A 26,230-nucleotide genomic window follows, 5' to 3' on the forward strand; every position below is an offset into this window, starting at 1 on the left:
TCACAGTTTCCCCAAGTTGCTTATCTTAAATTGTTACAATTACTTATTTGCTTATCTTAAATTGTTACAATTTCTTATCTGCTTATCTTAAATTGTTACAATGACTTATTTGCTTATCTTAAACTGTTACAATGACTTATTTGCTTATCTTAAACTGTTACAATGACTTATTTGCTTATCTTAAACTGTTACAATGACTTATTTGCTTATCTTAAACTGTTACAATGACTTATTTGCTTATCTTAAACTGTTACAATTACTTATTTGCTTATCTTAAATTGTTACAATTACTTATGTGCTTATCTTAAATTGTTACAATTACTTATTTGCTTATCTTAAACTGTTACAATTACTTATTTGCTTATCTTATATTGTTACAATTTCTTATCTGCTTATCTTAAATTGTTAGAATTACTTATCTTAAATTGTTACAATGACTTATTTGCTTATCTTAAATTGTTAAAAAAGATTCCAAGTCCCCCCCGGTGGCTATTCTGGGCCCTCTGCCAAAAGCCAATTAAGTTAGAAATGTTGTATTTTTTTTCTGGCTGTTCAGTGCAAGAGAAAGTCAGGATATTTCAGTAACAATCTGGGACTACGGGTTGAGCTGTCACAAGCGAAAAATGTTACAGTTGGGAGGTATGACATCACAACCCCATCATATTCTGTATTATCCAAGATTATTTTATATATATATATATATATCATTCTCTCACTATTCCTTTATCTGCTGCAGTTTAATACCTTCATTTTCTATTTTTGTTTCCCCTGTTTTCTTCTTCTCTCCTTTTCTCTATAACCCTCTCTTATCTGTTTAAAGGGTGGTTCACCTTTAAGGTAACTTTTAGTTATAGAATGGCCAATTCTAAGCAACTTTTCAATTGGTTTTCATTATTTATTTTTAATAGTTTTATCATTATTTGCCTTCTTCAGAATCTTTCCAGCTTTCAAATGGGCGTCGTTGACCCCTTCTAAAAAAACAAATTTATTGTTATTGCTAATTTGTATTAGTGGTCTTCTATTCAGGCCTCTCCTATTCATATTCCAGTCTCTTATTCAAATCAACGCATGGTTGCTAGGGGAATTTGGATCCTAGCGACTAGATTACTTAAAATGCAAATTGAAGAGCTGCTAAATAAAAAGTTAAATAACTCAAAAACCTTAAATAATAAAAAATGAAAACCAATTGCAAATTGTCTCAGAACTTCCCTCTCTACATCATACTAAAAGTTATCTCAAAGGTGAACAACCCATTTAAAGAGACAGTACATGATAAAATTTGATTTTAAAATTTTTGAATTGTTTTCAAATTTTAATCGAATTTAGCGCGAAATTCGAATTTTTTAAATTTGAATTTTCACTTTCTATTATTGATAAATCTGCCCCTTACTGTGTATTAGGAACTGCCTCTGTAGGCTTTTATAGTTACAGGTATGGGGCCTATTATCCAGAATGCTCAGGACATGTGGTTTTCTGAATGAAAGGTCTTTCTATAATTTGGATCTACACATCCTAAATCTGAACAAAAAAAATTAAACCCAATAGATTTATTGTTAACCAAAAATAAGGATTGATTATATTTTGGAGTTTTAAAAATGTAGATTATTTGATCATAAATGGACTCTGTGATTCAGCGCTATCGGGACAGCAGATCCCATGAATGTATATGGGAATTAGCCATACTTAAAGGGATACTGTCATGGGAAAAAATGTTTTTTTTTTTTTTCCAAAGTGCATCAGTTAATAGTACTGCTCCAGTAGAATTCTGCACTGAAATCTGTTTTTCAAAAGAGCAAACTGATTTCTTTTTTTATATTTAATTTTGAAATCTGACATGGGGCTAGACATATTGTTTGTTTCCCAGCTGCCCCCAGTCATGTGACTTGTGCTCTGATAAACATCAGTCACTCTTTACTGCTGTACTGAAAGTTGGACTGATATGTACTTTGTAGGTGTGGGTCTCCCCTCATTATCCATTCTATGTAGGGCTGCTTCAGCTAGAGAATGTTATAACATTATAACGCTTGTGGTGGGCTTTGACTTTCCCTTTAATCTAGTTGCTTACCACTGTACTGGTCTTTCCAACCTACCCTGCTTTACATTAGTAGCCCTTGAGCAACTCCCTGTCCTGCAGAATAAGGAAGGGGCCAGCAAAGGGCATTGGATCCCTAATTTCTACAAAAATGACAACTACCATTTTTTCCCAAATCAGGATGTTTTTGTTTCCAGCAGGCGCTAGAAGATATAGGAGAGGTTTGTTCCTTCCTTCCAAGTGAAATAATACAGCCAACACCAACCTGTTATGGAAACTCCCCATCGTTAAATGGATCCTGCTATGATTTTAAGCTGTTTATTTCTAAATGACACTGTTTATAAAATTTCATTCCTGTATTTTTTTGTTGGTGTGTAGGTGCATCTCAGGTCATTTTGCCTGGTCATGTGCTTTCAGAAAGAGCCAGCACTTTAGGATGGAACTGCTTTCTGGCAGGCTGTTGTTTCTCCTACTCAATGTAACTGAATGTGTCTCAGTGGGACCAGGATTTTACTATTGAGTGCTGTTCTTAGATCTACCAGGCAGCTGTTATCTTGTGTTAGGGAGCTGCTATCTGGTTACCTTCCCATTGTTCTTTTGTTTGGCTGCTGTACTGCAAGTTGATATCACTCCAACTTGCAGTACAGCAGTAAAGAATGACCCAAGCACAAGTCACATGACTGGGGACAGCTGGGAAACTGACAATATGTCTAGCCCCATGTCAGATTTTAAAAAAAAATATAAAAAAATCTGTTTGCTCTTTTCAGAAATGGATTTCAGTGCAAAAGTCTGCTGGAACAGCACTTTTAACTAATGGGTTTTGATTTTTTTTTTTCCCCATGACAGTATTCCTTTAATAAAAACAAGATCAACAGTTAATTAGCAGCAAGTGGCTTTACAGTAAACTCTTTGTAAATGAAGAGGAAGGTTACAACATGTGGGCATGGGGGGGGGGCAGACAGTATGGCAACTCACACTGCTGGCTCACTGCTGCCTCATTTCCGGGTAATTGGGATGGGTGCATTCATTGTGAGTGATAGCGATGCATTCAAGGAACACTCCGGTACGTCTGCATTACTGCAATGTGTCTGCATAACTTATACAATGAGTCACATGGGCACGCAGGTATTGTGCCAGACTGAACTCATCCGGCCACTTATCATCACCATCACTGTGTGTCTACAGGAACATCAGCCCCAAAATGGGACACTTTAGCTCTTTCTCCTTCAGCTGAAATCCATGTTGGCCTTACTTTACATATACCTACCCACCAGTATCACCCTACAGATACCTACCCACCAGTACCACCCTACAGATACCTACCCACCAGTGTCACCCTACAGATACCTACCCACCAGTACCACCCTACAGATACCTACCCACCAGTGTCACCCTACAGATACCTACCCACCAGTACCACCCTACAGATACCTACCCACCAGTGTCACCCTACAGATACCTACCCACCAGTGTCCCCCTACACATACCTACCCACCAGTGTCACCCTACACATACCTACCCACCAGTGTCACCCTACAGATACCTACCCACCAGTGTCACCCTACAGATACCTACCCACCAGTGTCACCCTACAGATACCTACCCACCAGTGTCACCCTACAAATACCTACCCACCAGTGTCACCCTACAGATACCTACCCAGCCAGTGTCACCCTACAGATACCTACCCACCAGTGTCACCCTACAGATACCTACCCAGCCAGTGTCACCCTACAGATACCTACCCAGCCAGTATCACCCTACAGATACCTACCCACCAGTATCACCCTACAGATACCTACCTACCAGTAACACCCTACAGATACCTACCCACAAGTATCACCCTACAGATACTTACCCACCAGTATCACCCTACAGATACCTACCCACCAGTGTCACCCTACAGATACCTACCCAGCCAGTGTCACCCTACAGATACCTACCTACCAGTAACACCCTACAGATACCTACCCACCAGTGTCACCCTACAGATACCTACCTACCAGTAACACCCTACAGATACCTACCCACCAGTATCACCCTACAGATACCTACCCACAAGTATCACCCTACAGATACCTACCCACCAGTGTCACCCTACAGATACCTACCCACCAGTATCACCCTACAGATACCTACCCACCAGTATCACCCTACAGATACCTACCCACAAGTATCACCCTACAGATACCTACCTACCAGTGTCACCCTACAGATACCTACCCACAAGTGTCACCCTACAGATACCTACCTACCAGTGTCACCCTACAGATACCTACCTACCAGTGTCACCCTACAGATACCTACCTACCAGTGTCACCCTACAGATACCTAGGTGTAGGTCCATTTCATACAAGCTAAGAGATGTAGAATCTATGGATGGAGGTAGGAAAGTGAACATGTTTTCAGTGTAAATGTGATCTGGCCTGGCACTGTCAGAGGGATTGTTGTAAGAACTAAATTGGTTGTGCCCTGTCCCTGGCACATCAAGGACGGGTGACTCAGAGTTTGTATTTCCCTACTGATTGTAGCTTCTGCCTCTCAGTATATTGTGTATGTGCGTGTGTCCATGCATGTGTGTGTGTGTGTGTTTGTGCACGTGTGTGTGAGCTGCTTGTGTAGGTATATGTGCCCCCTCCCATGATGTTTTAGGGATATTTCATCCTCTTGGTTGTGATGTTCTATACACAGTGAGTCTTTAATGATTCCTGTTTATTCCAACATGCACAGCTGCTCTCATTGCCTTTTTTTCTCAGCCTAAGCCACATACCATTGTGTATTTGCTGCATTTATTTAGAGCAGTGGCACACCTGAGATTAAAGGGGTTGTTCATCTTTGAGTTAACGTTCAGTATGATGTAGAGAGTGATATTCCGAGATAATTTGTAATTGGTTTTCATTTTTTAATTTTTTATTATTTGTGGTTTTTGAGTTATTTAGCTTTTTATTCAGCAGCTCTCCAGTTTGTAATTTTAGCCATCTGGTTACTAGGGTCCAACGTACCTAGCAACCACATATTGATTTAAATAAGAGAGTGGAATATGAATAAGAGAGGGGTTAAATAGAAAGATGAGTAATATAAATGAGAACAGACACTTGAGCAACGCTAGAATACAAGAAATATCATGTCGCAGACTCTGTAGCTTTCCAGTCCTTGAACATGATGTTCCCCTTAGTGTTGTATTCAGCTTGTTGGGGAAAGGAACAATTCATTGCTTTTTCAGTAGTTAAACTCTACCTTATATGACAAAAAGGCGCTGATATGCTCAAAATAGCTTTACAGAAAAACTGTTTGCTGCTGTATTTTTTCCTGTTGTGCCCAATTAGACCTAAGTGTATGGGACCCCTGTATGAGGTCAGTTGGGCAGGAATTTGGGACAATGTTCATTTGGTCTGTAGGTTAATTAAGGTCGGATTTGCTTGAGCTCTTAGTTTTGTTTCTAGATATTCTTGGATTTGTGGCCAGTAAACAATATCTCCATATCACCATAAAATTTAAAGATAAACTATCTCAAAAATTAAAATTTAATATAAGCTTCAGCATACTGAAATAAGAAGCTTTCCAAATACAATCAATTAAAAATTCTGCATTGTTTCTGAAATAATCAAGTTTATCTTCACTATTCCTCTCTCAGCATCTGTTTCTCTTCATTCTCTCTTCATGCAGCAGTTGGGTGTCAGATATTCACTGACAGTTAGATCCAATATATCTTATAGGGGGGCTCCTTTCCTAGCAGATGTATTAGAGCTCACTCAAATAACTGATTCCAGTACAAACAAAATGTAACAAAATAACTGCCTTTTGCACAAATTCTGCATGTAGAGAGACATGATGTCTGGTGAGTTTAATAGAGGGAGCTCTAATACATCTTCAAGGCAAAAGGAGTCCCCCTATAAGATATATTGGATCTAACTGTCAATGAATATCTGACACCCAACTGCTGCATGAAGAGAGAATGAAGAGAAACAGATGCTGAGAGAGGAATAGTGAAGATAAACATAATTATTTCAGAAACAATGCAGAATATTTAATTGATTGTATCTAGAAAATGTCTTATTTCACATTATATTACATTTTCATGTTTGCGATAGTTCCCCTTTACGTGGTTCCTGACCAAGAGGGGCTTGAGCACATAAAGTCCAAAATTCACTGACAAGACTTTAATGCCAAGAAGACGGAAGGGCAAACACCCAACTGACCTGATTGTGGGACAACGCTGGGTATTGACCAAGTGCTTTGTGATCATTGACAAGCAACCAAATACATAGAGTTTGCCAGGAAGGCAATAATGTCAAAAACAGGTTCACTTACTAACCCACGCCTGCCAAACCTTGAGGCAACACCTCTCCCTTCACTGGAGGTGCCCTTGAGTCGTTGGGCACCTAACTGCCACCTTCTAGTGTCATTTAGCTTGAAAAGGATTTTTTTCTTGGTCTTAGGTATCCGTTTATTATCCAATAGTACAGGTATGGGACCTGTTATCCAGAATGCTCTGGACCTGGGGTTTTACAAATAACGAATCTTTCTGTAATTTGGATTTTCATACCTTAAATGTACTAGAAAATCATATAAACATGAAATAAACCCAATAGGCTTGTTTTGCTTCCAATAAGGATTAATTGTATCTTAGTTGGGATCAAATACAAGCGACTGTTTTATTATTACAGAGAAAAAGCTAAAAAAATGTATTGTTTGGATAAAAGGGAGTCTATGGGAAGATGGCCATTCCGTAATTCTGAGCTTTCTGCATAACGGGTTTCTTGATAACGGATCCCATACCTGTATTTCATTGACATCAGTATCATTTACGTGGGACATCCTATGCTAAACTGGTTCTGTGGATGATCTTCCCAACTCAGGCCCTATACAGTAGGTGGCTGAAAATATTAACAGCAAATGGACTTAGTCTATTTGTCTCACAGCAACCTTCTATTGGTCAGTTTTTAGTGAGCTTTTGTGGGTTTTTTTTTATCATTGGATCCTCAAGGGTCAGGGCACACGCTCAGATTTGCTGAAATTACAAACTGGAGAGCTACTGAATAAAAAGCTAAATAAATAGTCTTTACATCACACCAAATGTTAATTTAAAGGTGAACAACCCCATTAACCGAAAACAAGTAACCCAAATAGGCACAGTGGTCATTGCCCTCAAAAATTAGTTCCCCAACAATTTAGGGTCAGGGCACTCGATGAGATTCGGGAGATTAGTCGCCCGACAAAAAATCTCCTCTTCTTCGGGGTAACTAATCTCCCCAAACTGCCTCCCGTCAACTAGAATCAAAATCACCGACGGGATGGCACTCGGAGAGCTTCATTTTCCGAAGTATCCCTGTGAGGCAATTTTGGCCGCCTTCAGAACACAAAGCGATCCGAGTGCCATCATGTCTGAGATTTACATTCTTGCCGGCGTGAAGGCAGTTCGGAGTGATTAGTTGCCCCGAAGAAGAGGAGATTTGTCGCCGGGCGACTAATCTCCCGAATCTCAGCGTGTGCCCTGACCCTAAATTGTTGGGGAACTAATTTTTGAGGGCCATGACCACTGTGCCTATTTGGGTTACTTGTTTTCGGTTAATGGGGTTGTTCACCTTTAAATTAACATTTGGTGTGATGTAAAGACTATTTATTTCGCTTTTTATTCAGTAGCTCTCCAGGTTGCTAGGCTCCAAATTACCCTTGCAACCATTCCAGAGACAGGAATATGAATAGGAGAAGCCTGAATAGAAAAAAAAGTAATAAAAAGTAGCAGTAACAATAAATGTGTAGCCTTACAGAGCATTTGTTTTTAGATGGGGTCAGTGACCCCCATTTGAAAACTGGAAAGAATCATAATTGAATAAAAAATATAACAGATGAAGACCAATTGAAAGGTTACTCAGAATTGGCCATTGTATAACATACTAAATGTTAGCTTGAAGGTGAACCATCCTTATTTGTACAGGTTCTTTTACTGTCCCATCATCTCTCTGTGTTTATATTTGCCCCCTGGCTACGGATCCTGACAGCGCATGAAGCTCAGGAACGTAGGAATCTTTATTTCAATCCGTATTTCCGATAAATGCTGTAATTGGTGGCAGAGCAAACCACTGCATGTCAGCCTTCATCTATAATGTACACAGGCCTTTCTTACACAAACACACAAACCCATCCGAATTACAGGAATTCCATGGGAGACAATCTTTCATTCACACAAGCCCTGCTCCTCCTGCCAGACCAGCGTTGAGGTTGGCTGATGCCACGCACAGAACCCAGCCCGGTGTTTGTTTCGGCTTTCTCTGAGCTGATCCAATTGGGGATGGATGAATAGGGACGCCATCCCTTCACTTCTTTATTTCGGTGAAATATTCCTCTCACTGGGGATACAAGAGTTTTGAATCCCGGAACTTTATTTTGCCCCTCTCCACTTTGCAATGCAAATAAAATGCTGAGGTCCAATATAATATAGTTATAATACACAAAAGTCATAAATATGCTGTAAATTATATCCTTATAAACGGTGAGTTCTGATGTCATTTCTGTCACATGACTCACTGAAACTTGTGTATTATAATAAATAAAGTACCCCCAGTTGCAAAATATGAGGATATTAGAAGTTACCTCTGAGTTCCTTGACCTCGGCCTCGTGTTTTTATATGGTCATTAAACTCCTTGGTAACTTATAATATCCTTATATTTTACAAGAGGGGGTACTTTATTCACTATATAATACACAAAAGCCATGAATATCTTGTAAACTATTTCCTTATACACGGTGAGTTCTGATGTCATCAGTTATAAACGGTGAGTAGTGATGTCATTTCTGTCACATTCTGTCTGAGGCCTTCGGCCTCGTGTTTTTATATGGTCATGAAACTCCTCAGTAACTTGTAATATCCTTATAATTTACAAGAGGGGGTACTTTATTCACTATATAATATATACAGGATTAAAGGAGAGAAAGGATTGCTGGGAAAGAAGGAAAAAAGATAGAGAAGTGTTAAAGGATAAGTAAACCTTTAAAATAAGTGAATGTAAAATTGATGAGGGGGCTATTCTAAGACCTTTTGTCATTTACATTCATTATTTATTTTCTTTTAATTCCAAGATATTAAAGGATACATGTACTGTTAATATGAATGAATTTGTTACAACAGCGCCACCTGCTGGTCAGTTTCCCACCAGTCTGACCACCAAGTAGTCAAGGAAATTGTCAGGAGAGAGAAAGAGGCTGCTCTGATGTTCTTCTGCTTAGAAATAAAATTAGAAACCTTTCTCAAATCTTTCCTAAGCAGAAGAACATCAGAGCAGCCTCTTTCTTTCTCCTGACAACTTCCTTGACTACTTGGTGGTCAGACTGGTGGGAAACTGACCAGCAGGTGGCCCTGTTGTAACAAAATTCATTCATGTTAATAGTATTTGTAAATAATCCTTAATATCTTGGAATAAAAAGCAAAATATATATATATAATATTTTAAAGGTTTACTTATCCTTTAAGTAATGATGACAGGTTGGCCATGGGCTGACATTTTGTGTACTCACACATCTCTAGCTGTCTGGGCCCACCAGTACTGGGATTTCTCCCTGGTGGTCAGACTGGTGGGAAAATAACCAGCAGGTGGCGCTGTTGTAACACAACTTATTCATATTAACAGCACATGTATCCCTTAATATCTTGGAATTAAAAAAAAATAAATAGTGAATGTAAATTTGCAAACATTCTTAGAATAACACTCTGATCAATTTTACATTCACTTATTTTAAAGGTTTACTTATACTTTAAAAATTAGACTTCGACCATTCGCCGTCTAAAACCTGCCAAATTGCTGTTTTAGCCTATGGGGGACCTCCAGAACCTATTTGGAGTCAATTGGTGGACTTTGAAAAATTGAAAGTTTTTTGGGAAAAACGTTGATTCGAATTCAATCAAATGCGCTATTTCTTCGATTCATACGATTCGAATATGAAGAAATACGGACTATTTTTTTTTCATTTCGGTTTGTCTTTTTTAAATCAAATTTTGAAGTTTTTTTTTTTATATTTTATTTTGAAATCTGACATATTGTCAGTTTCCCAGGTGCCCCCAGTCGTGTGACTTGTGCTCTGAAACAATAGGGAAACAATATGGCAGCTCCTACCCACTTCTTGCACTACTGTAGAAAATGCGGAGGAGGAATTATCAGCGCACGCAAGTTAAGGGAAGGTCGATATGAAGAAAAGTGAAATAAATATAAATATCATATCTAAGAAGGATGTATTTCCTTTATAGAACACGCATGTAGGAAGCAGTTGGGAGGTGGTTTCCTTAGCAAATTCTTAAGTCATTTGGGGACAGTAAAGTCAGTGAAATTATTTTTCTTTTCTCCTCGGCCAGGAGCTGTAAAATCTAATTGATCAAAATTTGATTTCTCACGTATGAATGAGGATAATGAGCCAGAGAAGACACATTCTGATATATATATACATATATACATACACTTTTTTTTGGACGAGTATCATTTTTTTTATACACCAAAATTTTGCCCGTTATTTTTTTGATGCGTGAAACTAAACGGATGGCGAATTTTTGCCGCAGTTAAGCAAAACTTTTTGCCCGTGGCGAAACACGGAAGCTGACCATGGCGAAACTTTTCACTCATCAATACAGGCGACGAATGGCTTGTGTGCGGCTCACGCAAGCGTCAGCATTCCTGTGCTCGGACGTAACCTTTTTAGCTTTGAGCCGAGGCCGGGATTGTCCGCAGCCCATAGCGCTGTCTAATCTGTCATGCTCCAGGCCTATCTTAGACAGTCTCTTCAGAGAACAGCGAGAGCACAAACAGGAAAGAAAGCAGAGACAGACCCTTGAGAGCTGATAGTGTTTAAACAGACTGATTGTGCTGTAGGACACAACATTCAGATTAAATGTTTCTTTTTCATACATTCCACCCTATATCTCCCCAGACTGCAGACTGGGCCATTGTGTGGGTCTTACGTGGAATAAAGAAACATATGACGCCGTAACATTTCCTGAGAACACAAATGAGGCGGCTGCTGAAAGATGGATGAGTCCCGACTCTGCTCTCCGGGTTCCTCTGGCAAAGAGACTTGAATAATATGATTAAAATCTCATTACACACAGGCTCATTGCAACCCCGAAGCTCAGTCTCTTCTATCATTTCATTGCTAATTAGCACAAACGGAATTCCTCCCCCCCACCCCAGTACCCTGCCCCCACCCTTGCCTAAGTGGCCAAACGCTCCGAATTGCCCTGGGGGCCATTGCCCTAACACACGGCTCTAAGGGCAGAGACACACTGCAAATTGGGGAGATTAGTTGCCCGACGACAAATCTCCTCTTCTTCGAGGCGACTAATCTCCCCCAACTGCCTCCCCGCCAGCTAGAATGAAAATTGCCTGCGGGATGGCACTCGGAGCGCTTCGTTTTCCAAAGTTCCTCACAAGGAAACTTCGGGCGACTTCAGAAAACGAAGTGCTCCGAGTGCCATCCCACTGGCGATTTTCATTCTAGCTGGCGGGGAGGCAGTTGAGGGAGATTAGTTGCCCCAAAGAAGAGGAGATTTGTCGCCGGGCAACTAATCTCCCCGAATCTGAGCTTGTGTCTCTGCCCTTAGTGAAATTCCTTCTGCAAATTTAACACCGAATATCTATAGAACTATTTAGATATATAGTGAATAAAGTACCCCTCTTGTAAAATATAAGGATATTAGTAGTTACCTCGGAGTTCCTTCGGCCTCGTGTTTTTATATGGTCATGAAACTCCTCTGTAACTTATAATATCCTTATAATATACAAGAGGGGGCACTTTATTCACTATATAAACGGAGAGTACTGATGTCATCAGTTATAAATGGTGAGTAGTGATGTCGTTATAGCTTTATAATTTACAAGAGGGGGTACTTTATTCACTTTATAATACACAAAAGCCATGAATATCTTGTAAATGATATCCCTATAAATGGTGAGTTCTGATGTCATCAGTTATAAACGGTGAGTTCTGATGTCATTTCTGTCACATGACTCACTGAAATTTGTGTATTATAATAAATAAAGTACCCCCAGTTGTAAAATATGAGGATATTAGAAGTTACCTCAGAGTTCCATGACCCGTGTGAAAACACTCAGCCTTTGGCCTCGTGTTTTATATGGTCATGAAACTCCTCGGTAATTTATAATATCCTTATATTTTACAAGAGGGGGTACTTTATTCACTATATACTTTACAGTATATTCATGGCTTGTATGTATCATACCCGCTCTTGTAAATTATAGAGCTATAAGGACATCACTACTCACCATTTATAACTGATGACATCAGTACTCTCTGTTTATATAGTGAATAAAGTGCCCCCTCTTGTATATTATAAGGATATTATAAGTTACCGAGGAGTTTCATGACATTATACAGGTCATAGAACTCCGAGGTAACTTCTAATATCCTCATATTTTGCAACTGGGGGTGCTTTATTTATTATAATACACCCGTTTCAGTGAGTCACCGTTTATAACTGATGACATCAGAACTCACCGTTTACAAGGATATAATTTACAAGATATTCATGGCTCTTGTGTATTATATATATATTTATATATGTAGATATATACATATACAGGTATGACAACTGTTATCCACAAAGCTTGGGACCTGGGGTTTTCCAGAAAAATTGGTTCTTTCCATCATTTGGATTGATTTGTTTAAAAATCATTTAAACCTTAAACCCAACAGAGCTGTTTTGTCTACAGTAAGGATTAATTATTTCCTAGTTGGGATCAAGTACAAGGAACTGTTTTATTACTACAGAGAAGAAGGAAATACGTTTTAAAAATTTGATTAAAACCGAGTCTATGGGACATGGCCTTCCCTTAAAGGAGAACTAAACCAAAAAAATGAATATGACTAAAAATGCCATATTTTATATAGTGAACTTATTGCACGAGGCTAAAGTGTCAGCTTGTCAATAGCAGCAATGATCCAGGACTTCAAACTTGTCACAGGGGGTCACCATCTTGGAAAGTGTCTGTGACACTCACATGCTCAGTGGGCTCTGATTGGCTGTTGAGAAGCTAAGCTTAGGGCTCGTCACTAATTATCCAGCAGAAAATGAGCTTCCCTGGCTGTAATATAAGCTGATGCTACAGGTTTGCTGATTATTCAATTCTGATGCTAATTGCACTGGTTTCTGTGCTGCCATGTAGTAATTATGTGTATTAATTACTAATCAGCCTTATATTGTGACATTTCTATTCTATGTGTACTGTATATTGTGAGTGGGTCCCTAAGCTCAGTAAGTGATAGCAGCACAGAGCATGTGCAGTGAATCAGCAGAAAAGAAGATGGGGAGCTACTGGGGCATCTTTGGAGACACAGATCTTTACTGCTAAAGGGCTGTGATTGCCTTGGGCTGGTACAGAAGCACAAAACATCATGTACAACATTTCTAGCTACTTCTTTAGTTTGGCTTTAGTTCTTCTTTAATTCAGAGGTCTCTGGATAACAGATTTCAACAAGATGGATCCCATATCTGATGGGATATGTTGTCCTGAAACCTATTATCCGGAAAACTCCAAATCACAGAAAGGCTGTCTCCCCTAGACTCCATTTTATCCAAATAATCCAGATTTTTAAAAATGATATCCTTTTTCTGTGTAATAATAAAACAGTCGCTTGTACTTGATCCCAACTAAGATATAATTAATCCTTATTGGAAGCAAATCCAGCCTATTGGGGTTATTTAATGTTTAAATTATCTTTTTAGCAGACTTAAGGTATGTAGATCCAAATTACGGAAGAACCCCTTATCCGGAAAACCCCAGGTCCCAAATATTCTGGATAATGGGTCCCATACCTGTATGAAGTATGTACTGTATAAGCATTGTCTGGGTCCCTTTTATAGGGAAACGATCATGAAAATGAATAACAAATTTAAATTTGATGTCATGGGAATTCATTAAAATTTACCGAAATAATCAAATGAATCTTCACCCCCCCTCCTGCTTCTTCCGGCAGGAGTCGGGGTCAGGGTTTGATGGACAGTTAGGTCAAATTTACAGACTAGGAAGAGGGAGGACAGACCAGTGATGGATTAGAGAGAACTGTCCATCAAACTCTGACTCCGACTCCTGCACGGACAGAGACAGATTGCAGAGAGGGGGATATTGAACAATAACTGGATTATTTCAGAACAGCCCAGAACTCAATTGATTCTGTTTAGAAAGTTCCTCATTTCCATGAGATGAAAGCTATACGGGTACAGAATCCAGAAACCCATTATCCAGAAAGCCCCAAATTACGGGAGGGGCATTTCCCATAGACTCCTTTATGATCGAAATCATTAAAATTTTAAAGAAATTTTTCCCTTTTCTGCGTAATAATAAAACAGTAACTTGTACTTGATCCCAACTAAGATATGATTAATCCTTATTGGAAGCAAAACCAGCCTATTGGGTTTATTTAATATTTATATGATTTTCTAGTAGACTTAAGGTATGGAGATCCAAATTACAAAAAGATCCCTTATCTGGAAAATCTCAGGTCCCGAGCATTCTGGATAACAGGTCCCATACCTGTATTATCTTTGTGGCAGAAAAAAAACAGGAAATGAAACAAAGACACTTTCCCAAAAAACATACTGAAAGGCTAGATCTGCCATGGGCAACACCTGTCTCATACTGTATTAAAGGAGAACTAAAGCCTAAGTAAAGAAGTAGCTAGAAATGTTGTACATGATGTTTTGTGCTTCTGTACCAGCCCGAGGCAACCACAGCCCTTTAGCAGTAAAGATCGGTGTCTCCAAAGATGCCCCAGTAGCTCCCCATCTTCTTTTCTGCTGATTCACTGCACATGCTCTGTGCTGCTGTCACTTACTGAGCTTAGGGAGCCACTCACAATATACAGTACACATAGAATAGAAATGTCACAATATAAGGCTGATTAGTAATTAATAATTACTACATGGCAGCACAGAAACCGATTGGATCATAACGGGAGCCTATGGAGAGCCAATCATCACGTCGATGCAGTCCCCACCCAATGCAATAGTAAAGCTTTCCCCTGGGTGGGACGTCCCCATAGAGCCACACAGACGGGTGATAAGCCACTTGGCACCTGGAATTTCCCCACAGGCCACTGCAAATAAACTCAATACATGGTTTTGCCCCTCGGATAATATTTATCATGGCCATTATTATATAAACTGGAACAATAATTTGTTCATTTTTTTCTGCATAACAAATAAAAACCATGAATTAATAAAAATAAAAATGATGTAGATTTACTGGATTCAAAAGTATTTTAAAAACCTCAGAGTTACTGCAAATGTAATTTTAGATTTCTTTGAATCATCTGCTTTGACATTGCCATAATCCTACATAAAAATAGCGAGTTTCACACTGAGTGTCACATACTCGCACTTGAGACCAGAGTTCAGCAGAGAGGCCAATAGGAACCAGCCCTTGACTGTAGAGATCTCTTCTGCCCCCTGCTGGAAGGCAGTATTATAGTATTATATATTATTATAGTCATGAAACACTGCTGCTGCTGCTTGAAATGCTTTTTAGCCCTAACTACTCCGAATGTCCCAAGGTGATCCAACCTGGTGTATGTTGGGGGGGGGGGGGAACTTTTTGCATGCTTGTGTTGCTCTCCAACATTTTTTACACTTGAATGTGACTCACAAGTAAAAAAGGTTGGGGACCCTTGTGTTATACCAATGTATATTGAAAGTGCTAGTAATTTAGGGGGGCCTGCTTTCTGTGTATTTACTCCAGGGACTACACTGTAGCTGAAGCACCATTAAATATATATATATATATATATATATATATTTGCAGTAACAGTATAAAAAACTGCTGGATATACAAGCATGGAAAATTGTCTTTTCTAGGGAAAAGGCTAAAAAAATCACGTTTTTTTTGCTGCTGCCATCATGATCTAAGGAAGAGTGCAGAGAGAGTGCAGAAGAGGAATGCAGAGAAAGTACAGAAGAAGAATGCAGAGAGAGTGCAAAAGAAAAATGCAGAGAGAGTGAAGAAGTATAATGCAGAGTGAGTGCAGAAGAAGAGTTCAGAGAGAGTACAGAAGAAGAATGCAGAGAGAGTGCAGAAGAAAAATGCAGAGAGAGTGCAAAAGAAGAATGCAGAGAGAGTGCAGAAGAAGAGAGAGTACAGAAGAAAAGTGCAGAGAGAGTGCAGAGAAAGTGCAGAAGAAGAATGCAGAGAGAGTGCAGAAGAGAAATGCAGAGAGAGTACAGAAGAAGAATGCAGGGAGAGTGGAGAAGAAAAGTGCAGAGAGAGTGCAGGAGAAGAATACAGAGAGAGTGCAGAAGAAGAGTGCAGAGAGAGTGCAGAAGAAAGGTGCAGAGAGAATGCAGACGAAGAATGCAGAGAGAGTGCAGAAAAAGAGTTTAGAGAGAGTGCAGAAGAAGAATGCAGAGAGAGTGCAGAAGAAAAGTGCAGAGAGAGTGCAGAAGAATGCAGAGAGAGTGCAGAAGAAGAATGCAGAGAGAGTGGAGAAGAAGAATACAGAGAGAGTGGAGAAGAAGAATACAGAGAGAGAGAGAAATGAGGCAGGAGGGAGTCTGGTTAGGGAAGTTATTTAGCAATGGACGGCAGACATATTCCCAGGGAGCTGAAACCTGAGAGGCCATAATTATTCCCTTTGATGCACAGAGAGGAGACAAAACAGTGTGGGAAAGGGACATGAAGGAACGGGATGCTGTTTCCTTTCAGGTCAGGGAGCTGCACTAACATTTCAGCCTCGGAAGGAGGAAAACGACATTTTCTTTGTCTTTCTCCCTAAACGGCTGAAGTGTTTGTGTTCCTTTCCTGAAAGGGAGAGTCTCATTTAGTAATGATCTTAACTAATGGCCCTGATGTGTTTAGTTAGCCATGACAGCTGGGCCAGCACAAGCCAGGGGGTGAGGAATAGCCATGTGACTCCTTCAATTCCAGTTTGGGACAGGGGGGTATAGAGGCTATAGGGCGGCACTTTGTTACATTACAAGAAATGACACTGCACCCCTATATTGTCACAAATATACAAAAATGACCTTTGTTACCCCCAAAGAGCACCAGGATCAACTTCACCCACCGAGGAAAATACCAACATTTACCAACAGGGCCGTCCAGACCCGGCGACCAGCTTGTTGGCCTGTGTATGAGTCTCTTCAATGGCCTCTCTGATCAGTATTTGGCCTTAAAGGACAAGGAAAGTCATATCCCACTTTGGGGTGCCAAATGTTAGGCACCCCCAAGTGAATGTATTTATTTATCTGAAACCCCCGGGCTGGGGCTCCTATCAGCAGAAAACGGCACATTTTTCACCTCCAATTGGGATACAACTCTCCTTCTCCTTTAAATCTATCCAATATGTATCTGGCAGGCTAGAATATCCGCTTAAAGGGGTGGGTCAGCTTTAAGTTGACTTTAAAGGGGAACTATCGCAAAACTATCTCCTCATTCTGTCTTCATACAGGCGTTGGGTGTCAGATGAATGATCCAATATATCTTATAGGGGGGCTCCTTTTGCCTAGAAGATGTATTAGAGCTCACTCTATTAAACTCACCAGACATCATGTCTCTCTACATGCAGGATTTGTGCAAAAGGCAGTTATTTTGTTAGATTTTGTTTTTACTGGAATCAGTTATTTGAGTGAGCTCTAATACATCTGCTAGGAAAGGAGCCCCCCTATAAGATATATTGGATCTAACTGTCAGTGAATATCTGACACCAAACTGCTGCAAACTGGAGAGCTGCTGGATAAAAAGCTAAATAACTCAAAAACCACAAATGATAAAAAATGAAATCCAATTTCAAATTGTCGCAGAATATCCCTCTGTAAATCATACTAACTCAAAGGTGAACAACCGCTTTAAGACATAGCACAAACATATTCCACAGCGATGTACAATGGAAAGCCCTCAGATATTCAATTAAAGCCACAAACAGCTAAACCCAGTTATTATGTATCTCATATAAATAAACTTGCTGGTATTTATAAGAACTACAAGTCCCAGCATGCTCTGCACTCTGGGTGGGTTAAATGTAATCCCCTCACTGGCAAGGCTCGCAGGAAAAAGGGGAGGCTGATGAGCAGAATGGTCTCTGGTTTCTGTCAGAGGTTGGGAGGGAGGGAGGCTACTCACATGGGGAAAGATTTCCAGAACTCTTTAAAGGAAACATTATGATTTGTAGGACTGGAGGGGGCCGAGGGGTGTCATATCTCAGAGTGGGGGCTGCTGGGATATTTACATACTAATGTGTTTCTTGGAATCCTGAATTCTTCTATTTTATGCAGGAATCTGAGAAACTCTAAATCCACTTTAATGAATTACTTTTGTGCTTTGACCAGTTTAAAGGGTAACTACAACTTCCTTAAATATTAAGGGTGGAGGGAAAGAGAGTAACATAGAAATGTGGAGCGGTGGGTGCTTTGTGCCCTTGAAATCATATGATGAGCAAATTGGGTATTAAGAGATATACCCTTGGGGTACTTAAAGGAAACCTCCCTTTCCGGTGCAAAGGAGTGCGGGCTTGTTAATGAAGACATCCATTGGAGTCCATGTGGGCTAGGAGGAAAATGCATACAAACATGAGGATCAGTATTATTATCATCACTACTATTTCAATCTCCCTACTATACCTGCTATCCCACAGTCACACTCCCTTCCCAGAGACTATTAATCCACTGTTACTATAGGCACCATCTCTCCCTACTATACCTGCTATCCCACAGTCACACTCCCTTCCCAGAGACTATTATCCACTGTTACTATAGACACCATCTCTCCCTACTATACCTGCTATCCCTCAGTCACACTCCCTTCCCAGAGACTATTATCCACTGTTACTATAGACACCATCTCTCCCTACTATACCTGCTATCCCACAGTCACACTCCCTTCACAGAGACTATTATCCACTGTTACTATAGACACCATCTCTCCCTACTATACCTGCTATCCCACAGTCACACTCCCTTCCCAGAGACTATTATCCACTGTTACTATAGACACCATCTCTCCCTACTATACCTGCTATCCCACAGTCACACTCCCTTCCCAGAGACTATTATCCACTGTTACTATAGACACCATCTCTCCCTACTATACCTGCTATCCCACAGTCACACTCCCTTCATAGAGACTATTATCCACTGTTACTATAGACACCATCTCTCCCTACTATATCTGCTATCCCACAGTCACACTCCCTTCCCAGAGACTATTATCCCACTGTTACTATAGGCACCATCTCTCCCTACTATACCTGTTATCCCACAGTCACACTCCCTTCCCAGAGACTATTATCCACTGTTACTATAGGCACCATCTCTCCCTACTATACCTGCTATCCCACAGTCACACTCCCTTCCCAGAGACTATTAATCCACTGTTACTATAGACACCATCTCTCCCTACTATACCTGCTATCCCACAGTCACACTCCCTTCCCAGAGACTATTATCCACTGTTACTATAGACACCATCTCTCCCTACTATACCTGCTATCCCACAGTCACACTCCCTTCACAGAGACTATTATCCACTGTTACTATAGGCACCATCTCTCCCTACTATACCTGCTATCCCACAGTCACACTCCCTTCCCAGAGACTATTATCCACTGTTACTATAGGCACCATCTCTCCCTACTATACCTGCTATCCCACAGTCACACTCCCTTCCCAGAGACTATTATCCACTGTTACTATAGGCACCATCTCTCCCTACTATACCTGCTATCCCACAGTCACACTCCCTTCCCAGAGACTATTATCCACTGTTACTATAGACACCATCTCTCCCTACTATACCTGCTATCCCACAGTCACACTCCCTTCCCAGAGACTATTATCCACTGTTACTATAGACACCATCTCTCCCTACTATACCTGCTATCCCACAGTCACACTCCCTTCCCAGAGACTATTATCCACTGTTACTATAGACACCATCTCTCCCTACTATACCTGCTATCCCACAGTCACACTCCCTTCCCATAGACTATTAGCCCACTGTTACTATAGACACCATCTCTCCCTACTATACCTGCTATCCCACAGTCACACTCCCTTCCCAGAGACTATTATCCACTGTTACTATAGACACCATCTCTCCCTACTATACCTGCTATCCCACAGTCACACTCCCTTCCCATAGACTATTATCCACTGTTACTATAGACACCATCTCTCCCTACTATACCTGCTATCCCACAGTCACACTCCCTTCCCAGAGACTATTATCCACTGTTACTATAGACACCATCTCTCCCTACTATACCTGCTATCCCACAGTCACACTCCCTTCCCAGAGACTATTATCCACTGTTACTATAGACACCATCTCTCCCTACTATACCTGCTATCCCACAGTCACACTCCCTTCCCAGAGACTATTAGCCCACTGTTACTATAGACACCATCTCTCCCTACTATACCTGCTATCCCACAGTCACACTCCCTTCCCAGAGACTATTATCCACTGTTACTATAGACACCATCTCTCCCTACTATACCTGCTATCCCATAGTCACACTCCCTTCCCAGTACTACTACAGCATTACTATTGCGTTTTCCCACACTATTCCTCCCAGTATGTTCAGAGTTTGTTCCTTTGGTCCTACATGCAAAATGTGTAGGTGATCCAATAAAATGACAGGAAGGTTAGTTAGCGAGTATTATGCTTTATAGAAGGAATTTCATTACTTGAAGCCTTTATTACTACTTTTCAGACTTGTTGACACAGATGCTGCAGACAGGAAGTAGTTTGGCACAACCAAAGAAATGTGCAGGCTTGCAATCCATTGCTGTAAGTTTCCATTAACATAATAATGCTTTAATAATTTCATTTAGGCTGATCTGCCATTCTCTATAGGAATCTCTCCGTGGCACATAAAGAGAGGATTTATTTCCCTGTTTCTGCGGGACCACCGTTTCCGAGTCTAATGGTGGAAAGCTTTGTGGGGAGATTTTCTATCTATTTCTCTCATCAGCTGTAATGTGATACAAAGGAAGGGGAAGGATGGAAAAAAAAGAGAAGCCTTTGTAAATACCGCTTTTGTAATACGGCTTTTTAATAACCTTCCTAATGGCCGAATTAAAGGCCCTTGAATAAAATCATTTCATCCCACATAAAACAAACACAGGCCCTTTTTCTTTTTAACTTGCTTTTATAAGGTTCTATCAGTTCCAGATGCCGAGAAAGGGGCCACAGGGTTTTCTCTGATGAATTACTTGCTGAGCGGGACAGCTGCTTTTTATTTAGCGGCTAAATTAAGGAGAGAAATCAAAGGAGGACCTTAAAAGTGGCCCTCATTTAGCCCATTAAGGAAGAAGAAGGCAGAAATGAAAGGAAATGTGGAGATAGCAACGGCTCAGCTCCAGTTTATAGTCAGATTCTCCTGCAGGTAAAAGACTTGTCTCTGCGCTGAGATGAGCGATTATTACTGCCGACTTGTTTTCTTTCTATCTGACAATTTGTGATTATGTTCTTACCAACGTGCAATTGTGAGAACCCTAAAACAAGCTTAATATGCACCCTCAAATAATAGACTTGCCCCTCTCATGTGACTGCACCAAAGTCAATTGGCCAAAATGAAAACTAGAGAGATGGCCACAATGACACACTTCTTACACGACTATAAAGTGATGTGACGGCCGGGGTGGTCCACTGGATAAAGGTGGCCATACATGGGCTGGAATAAGTTGCTGGCCATAGATGTAAGGATTTTTAAAAGATCTTTTCGTTATCGTAAGACCAAGCTTATCTTCTAAATGATCGTTTAAATGTACGATTTGTCCATCAACCAAAAAGGCAATTTCAAGTGATGTTGTCTAGTCGAAGCCAGGAAAACGGAGGGTAGCTGCCTGCTTGGCCCTGCAAACAATTGGATAATACATCGATTTCACTGTGGCCGATTTTCTAACCTGGCTGATCAATATTCTGACGATGTCGGACGAAAAATTGTTAGATGCACAATTGTTCGATTCCCACTAACCTTACGATAATTTGATTGGTTGGATTGCACTGAAATCGGTAGTTCATCAAAGAAAAAAATCTTTTTGTCTATGGGGGCCTATGTTGGCAGGTTATTGCCCAGTGTATGGGGCCCTCCAACAGGCTCCCTACTTCCTGTTTTCAGCTCTCTAACTCTGAGTTAGTCAGTGACTATAAGGGGGGCCACATGGGACATAACTGTTCAGTGAGTTTGTAATTGATCCTCAGCATTCAGCTCAGATTCAAAAGCAACAGTTATGAACCATGTGGCCCCCCTTCAAGTCTCTGATTGGTTACTGCCTGGAAACCAATCAGTGGAAAGCAAGAGAGCTGAAAAGCAGGAAGTAGTGTTCTGGCTATTATGTTACACATCCAGTTACTCCAGCCTTAATGCATTACATTTTTGGTTAATAACTATATTAGAAACATTTTTTATTTTGCACAGCCTGTCTATTTACCCAGTTTTTATTTTTATACCGAACAATTCCTTTAATACCAAAAATAACAGTTTAAATCTCCCATAAGGGCCGGAGACATGCAAATCACTCCTTTATGTCCCTTTGGCCAACTATGCATCCAGAACCGCTGGTTTATAGCACAGATACAGCCTAATAGTTCAGAGCCATATATACAACCTTGCAGACAGCCTGTTTCAATATGGGTAGATCTCATCAGTACAAGATATTGGAACATGGCTGATTGGGAAGGACTTGTAGAGTAGCTAAGCAAAGAACCTATTAGCTTGGTTAAAGGGATACTGTCATGGGAAAAAAATTTTTTTTCCAAAATGAATCAGTTAATAGTGCTGCTCCAGCAGAATTCTGCACTGAAATCCATTTCTCAAAAGAACAAACAGATTTTTTTATATTCAGTTTTGAAATCTGACATGGGGCTAGACATATTGTCAATTTCCCAGATGCCCCAAGTCATGTGACTTGTGCTCTGATAAACTTCAATCACTCTTTACTGCTGTACTGCAAGTTGGAGTGATATCACCCCTTCCCTCCCCCCCCAGCAGCCAAACAAAAGAACAATGGGAAGGTAACCAGATAACACAAGATAACAGCTGCCTGGTAGATCAAAGAACAGCACTCAATAGTAAAAACCCATGTCCCACTGAGACACATTCAGTTACATTGAGAAGGAAAAACAGGAGCCTGCCAGAAAGCATTTCTCTCCTAAAGTGCAGGCACAAGTCACATGACCTGGGGCAGCTGGGAAACTGACAAAATGTCTAGCCCCATGTCAGATTTCAAAATTGAATATAAAAAAATCTGTTTGCTCTTTTGAGAAATGGATTTCAGTGCAGAATTCTGCTGGAGTAGCGCTATTAACTGATGTGCTTTGAAAAAAACATGTTTTCCGATGACAGGATCCCTTTAAGGTGAGACGGCTAAAAGGAGCCGAAAAGCCCTTTACATGCAGACTATGCAGCATAAGGCCTTCTCAAATCAGATGGTATTTTCTAGTCTCGTGCCATATAAATAGCACTGCCTTAGGGCTTTTTGGCTCTTTTTAGCCTTTCTCCCCATAAACAGACTAGGTTCTTTCCTAGGTTATGGAAATAAAACAGAACTGAGATTGTTTCTATTCATTTAAACCTCAGATCTCTCCAGTTTTACCTTCATCTAGAATCACAGGCCCTCACAGATAACTAAGAATCCTAGGGAGATCCAATACAATTGCATCTAATTTGCATCTAATTACTTTAGGTCACCTTTAGGGCAGAGACACACACAGATTTGGGGAGATTAGTTGCCCAGCAACAAATCTCCTCTTCTTCGGGGCGACTAACCCCCCCGAACTGCCTCCCTGCCGGCTAGAATGGAAATCGCCGGCGGGATGGCACTTGGAGCACTTTGTTTTCCCTTGTAAGGCAACTTCGTGCGACTTCGGAAAACTAAGCGCTTTGAGTGCCATCAGCCGGTGGTTTAGATTCTAGCTGGCGGGAAGGCAGTTCGGGGGGCCCGAAAAAGAGAAAAATTGTCGCTGGGTGATCAATCTCCCCAAATCGCAGCGTATGTCTCTGCCTTAGGCATAGGGTTAGTGTTTCTCTTCCAGACTGCTAAATGAAGGAACCAGATATGTAAAGGTGAAGAGGGCAAAAGGAGCCAAAACCCTAAGAAGGGGCTCAAATACCTCATGTCACATGAATTAAATGAGAGATGTTAGCAGCAAAGTTGCCTCCCACCAGATTCACATTTTCACCAGAATCGTAAATTTTCATCTGAAATGTGACTTTGATTGTATCTGTGCAATTTTCCTAAAGTGTTTACTGTTTCCTAAAGCTTTGCAAAGGAGTAAGCACAGAATTTCTGCTCTTATTGACTAGGAGCAGCGGTGTAACTACAGAGGAAGCAGATCCTGCAGCTGCAGGGGGCCTATGAGGTATAGGGGCCCCATGAGCCATTTCAATATATATTTGTAAAACAATACAACCTCTGTATATTTTGGGGGCCCTAAAATTAATTTGCTGTGGGGCCCAGACACATGGGCCTGTGATCATGGCTTGGCTTTGGAATATCATCACATGATTATATTCCCTTGTCATTTAACCACATGTGAGACATTTAGTCATTAGCAGAGTTTTCTGAGGTTGGATATCGGTCTCTGTTTGACAGACTGTGGCAGCCGAGGGTTTCTATGTCTAGAACATTCCTGTGCTCGCTTGCAGAAATGTTCTCACACAAGATGCACGAGTGTGAGACTCACGTAGTCAGGAAGCGGGGACTCGTCGGAGCCAAGAGATCCTCGCAGAGACTGGGTGACTTGCTCCAGAACTTTGTTGTGTTTTTTAGACAGTAAGGAAAACAAACTGTAGAGGGGGGGGAAAGGATGCAGTTAATAGAGATAATCTCAAGCAGAGGCGCCCAAAATCACGAGCACAATAACACGCATTCATGCACAATATCCGTGATTCAGTACTTCCACAGTTTGCAGAAAAACAGTGATGATTCCGGCTGTGCTTTTACTTGCACAAAAATGAGAAACCAACAAGGCTGACTACCCACATTGCAGGTCGGAAAATTTTCATGAACTGCTCAATCGTCCGATTCAGGTAGAATTCTACTGTGAGAAAAAGATGATGACAGTAATCTATTGTTACTCAAACTGTGGCCCTTCAGTTGTAGTTCACCAGTGGACAAAGGGTCAAATGTTGGAATCTGTTTGGCTCTGGCACCACTAAGACTGGACCTTTTCTTGTTATTTAAGGTGGCTATAGACGTAGAGATTCGGTCGTTTGGCAATGTCCCCAAACAAGCTGATCTCTCCCTGATATGCACACATTGAGGTGGGCGATATCCGGCTGATCCGATCGTGGACCCTAGGGCCCAAAGATCGGATCATAACGCATCCAATACGGGCGGTCGGCTCATGGGACCACATAATTGCACAAATGTGGCCAGATATCGATCAGGGAAGCCCGTCGGATGGACCAACACACGGGCCAATAAACTGCCGTCTCGGTCTGTCGGCAGCTTTTATCGGCCCGTGTATGGGGGTCTTTAGTGACAGGATCACTAGGGTGGGTCTCTGTAGAACTGACTGGCCAGTAGTCAGCATCCTAGGGAGCCTTGTATATTATAAGGCTAAATATCTGGAATTCCTTTTCTGTTCCTCTGACAGACATGAAATGACTACAATGTCTCACTCTGAAGCTGGCCATAGACACAAAGATATATTCGTATGAATCAAAGTTTCGTACGATTTTCGGATCATGTGTGGATTGTTCCAGCATTTTTCGTACCATGGCGATCGTTAAGTTGATGGGAGAGGTTAGAAGATTTCTTTCGGCTAATGATAATATCTCTGCATGTATTGCCTATCTGACTATATCAATGGGTGACTGTCACTTCTATTTGTCAGACATAACTTTCCTACAATTGCTGTCATGGCAGAACATTGTTTGATTTGTTCTTTTACTACTTTATTTAATCTGAATGGTTAGTGGCAGGAAGATTGATCCGATCCGATCATTCGACGGATACAAGAGTAAAGTCTGCATGTCTATGGCCAGCTTAAGACCAGCGGGATGCTGTCACCATTTGCCCATGTGCCCATCATTCTGAATACCCAACTTGGATGACTGTCCATAATCCCATAAAGAGTGAATGCCAAGCTAATAAAGCCCCAGTACCAATTTAGCAACATCTGATGATTAGATGATTGACCACAGTGAGGACCTTGAACAGCTTGAAACTACTACCAGTGTTTTCTTTGCACTGC

At 40.8% G+C, this 26,230-nt stretch overlaps 1 pseudogene; it reads right to left on the reverse strand.

The window, feature by feature from the left end:
* Window positions 1-26,230, reverse strand: part of LOC108705483 — a 214,721-nt pseudogene that overhangs the window by 69,183 nt on the left and 119,308 nt on the right.

Source organism: Xenopus laevis, chromosome 1S (genome assembly GCF_017654675.1).
Source record: "Xenopus laevis strain J_2021 chromosome 1S, Xenopus_laevis_v10.1, whole genome shotgun sequence".
In the NCBI taxonomy this organism is placed as follows: Eukaryota; Metazoa; Chordata; class Amphibia; order Anura; family Pipidae; genus Xenopus; species Xenopus laevis.